The following is a 3,085-nucleotide window of genomic DNA, read 5'->3' as shown; positions in this document are numbered from 1 at the left end:
TATTCAACCCCCTTAACCCCATCTACCTCCTCCCTCCCCCATCCCCTACCCTTTGATAATCACTAGTCTATAGTCTATGTGTTCATTTGTTGCTTTTAGGTTTATATTCCATATATAAGTGATATCGTGTGATTTTTAACTTTTTCTGTCTGGGTTATTTTGCTTAGCATGATTTTCTCAAGGTCCATCCATATTATTGCAAATGGCTGTCAAAAATATTATACTATTGCCTGGTATATGTTCAGAAAGAATCAGGAGAAGACTTTTGCTTCCAGTCATGATGGAGTACAAAAAGAGAGATCGTTCCATCTTTGCCCTAGAGGTTTATAAATTAATGAGAGGAACCCATCCTACAATGATAAAAATAAGAAATGAAAGTCAGTACAAGTTCAGAAAATAAAAACATTTGTAGTCATGTAAACCACCTAGTTTGGACTCACTTGCTTAACTTATTTGCACTAAAATAATTGAGTTGATAATAGATAAACTAAAGCAATAAAAAAGAAGGCTAATTACAGAAAAAAAAAATCACTACTCATAATGAGTGTTTTCAAAAGCCATGAATTTCAACACATATAAAAGCTGTGAATAAGCTCATGTAAAAAATTAAAGGACGAAACAAGGAAAGCTTGTGTGTGTGTCTATGTCTGTGTGTGTGCGGTATGGTGTATTGGAGGTGTTAATCAGCTCAAAGAAAGCATATTCAAACAAACAATAAACTGATGCTGTCACAATAGGTAAAAGCATTTAATAATAATAATAAAAAAGGTATTTAAATAAGCCTTGACAGAATTGCCAAAAATAAGTTCATGTAATTGTGTTTAAAGTGTCAATATCTTTGTGCTTTACAGTTCTGGAAAAGTAATTAAAGAAAAAAATATTTTTAGAGCTAGGAAGGATTTAAGGTTTCATCATTAAGACTGAGTTGGATATTGCTCAAGGCATCCTTGAACACTGCTTCCATTTTGGACAGAAACACTTCACCATTAACTTAATTTTCAAACTCTTCTGGATGCTGATTCAATTCACAACTCTACTCTGCTCAAGTTAGAAACCCATACTCAGGAAACAGATAAAGTTCTTATAGAATATAGATGATGCTATGTACATGGCAGAACCTGATTTGAAGAAAAAAAAAAAAGAATGAAAAGACATGAAATAAAAAGAAGGAAGGAAGGAAGGAAGGAAGGAAGGAAGGAGGAAGGAAAGAAAGAAGGAGACAGGGAGGAAGGGAGAGAGAGAGGGAGGGAGGAGAGGAAAGAAGGAAGAAAATTAAAAGTATCCTACTGTAGTTTTATTCATCTTATAATTTTCAGTTTGTTTGGCTCTTTCATTTGATTTGAATGAATAAAAAAGGAAAGAAAGAACTCTGAATTTCCTCAGATGTCATTACAGAATTTTGTTAGCACAAACCTCTTAAAATCAATGATGGATCCAACACAGACTTTACTGAGATTTATGACCATATAAAAGTGTTACTGGCATAGAGCATTATTTAAACACAGACTTTGGGGCCAGAGTTTGAATTACAATTCTGCCAGTAGTTGACATTTTGAATACTTGACCTTTTGAAGTTGTAGTTTCCTCATCTAAATATAGCAAAAAAAAAAAAAAAAAGACCTCACTTGATATGAGTTAATATGCATAAAGTCTCAACCAAGGAGGCCAAAAATAGAAGCATGTCATATTAAACTAAACTCAGGAATATCACCTTAACTGTTAGAGAAGGAGGCTAGTTGACAGTTGATGTAGATCCCTTTCTGACTTCCTTCTAGAAATTTCCTATCTGGTCAGCAGCAGGCAGAATGCCAGTCAGTTTAATATCTCTATTAACTACATGTGGCACTTTCAATGATGAAATGTAAACTATATTTATTTTCTACATATATTTATCCCCATCTCTGAAACAGGATGCCTGAGCACAAACCTCTCATGTTTCTCAATTACACATAGCTACTTCTCATACTCACTAGCTATGGTTTAATTTCTATTCCCCAGTCATAAAATAAACACATATTTCAACATCATCTAGCATCTTTTCACATACACATCTCAAAAATATATCTTTTTTGTAAAGCAATGAAATATCTTAAAAGCCATTCAAATGCATATTTCGCTATTTTCTTTCTTAGATATGTAAAAATAAAAGAGAAATTGTCAGTGCCTTTTTGCCAGTGAGTAATTTAGTCATTCCCATTCTGTGACTTTTATTTCTTAAAGAAAAAAGAGATTCTTTCTGTTACAGATGTGATTATTAAACCCTTTCGAGTTATAAAATTTCACCTTTCCATGTTCTATAAATTAGCTTCCTTGTAAAATAGAGAGACATCACTTGTGTTTCATACTCGATTTTCGTTTAGACTACTCAGCTCTTATAGATTTGGATTTTGAAAGAACAGACTTTATTTTTTTTTAATTTTTATTTTATTTTATTTTTTTTAATGCCTACAGCACCTGGTATTCCTAGGTGGTCTCCCATCCAAATTCTAACCAAGCCCGACTCTGCTTAACTTCCGAGATCAGACGGGATTGGGTGTGTTTAGGGTGGCACAGCTGTAGATAAAAGGAACAGACTTTAGAAAGTCAAACACTATGATTATTTTGATGGTACACTTTTCTAAGTCTGGCTGATTTAATGAAATAATCATTTAAGGTAACAGTAAAAAAGTTGTATTCCAGAGGTTCCTATTTTAAATGCTGAGAAAATACCTTTAAAATTTGATCTGAGACTCTCTTTTATTGGTTAAAAGTGGATTATGACTATATTTAGAAACCTGAATCTCTTTGCCTCATTGGTTCCCTTGGGTTCTGCACTCAGTTTTTAACATAAGATATGGTACATAAAGCTGTTCTTGCTGTTCTGAGGGTGAGCAAGGAAGGCAATCATGAAGCACTAGCTAGCAAATGTGTAGTAAAATGACTCCTGCAATGTACACTCAGTATCAGTGAGATCATGTCTGCCTAACTAATTTTAAACAACAATCTTTTTTATTTGGTTACTTAAAACTTTAATCCATTAACGATTGCTGACTGTTTGTCAAATGTATATTTATCAGAATTGAAAGAGGCGAGAAAGTGTTCATTC

The 3,085-nt window shown here is 33.2% G+C and overlaps 1 pseudogene; it reads right to left on the bottom strand.

Annotated features, from left to right (window-relative positions):
- Positions 1 to 2,442: 2,442 nt before the first annotated feature.
- On the bottom strand, positions 2,443 to 2,561 carry LOC111740792 (annotated as a pseudogene).
- Positions 2,562 to 3,085: the final 524 nt, after the last annotated feature.

The sequence above is a fragment of the Pteropus vampyrus genome, unplaced genomic scaffold, assembly GCF_000151845.1.
Source record: "Pteropus vampyrus isolate Shadow unplaced genomic scaffold, Pvam_2.0 Scaffold68, whole genome shotgun sequence".
Taxonomy (NCBI): domain Eukaryota; kingdom Metazoa; phylum Chordata; class Mammalia; order Chiroptera; family Pteropodidae; genus Pteropus; species Pteropus vampyrus.
The sequence above is the reverse complement of the archived record's forward strand: the minus strand, read 5'-3'. Positions and strand labels throughout refer to the sequence as shown.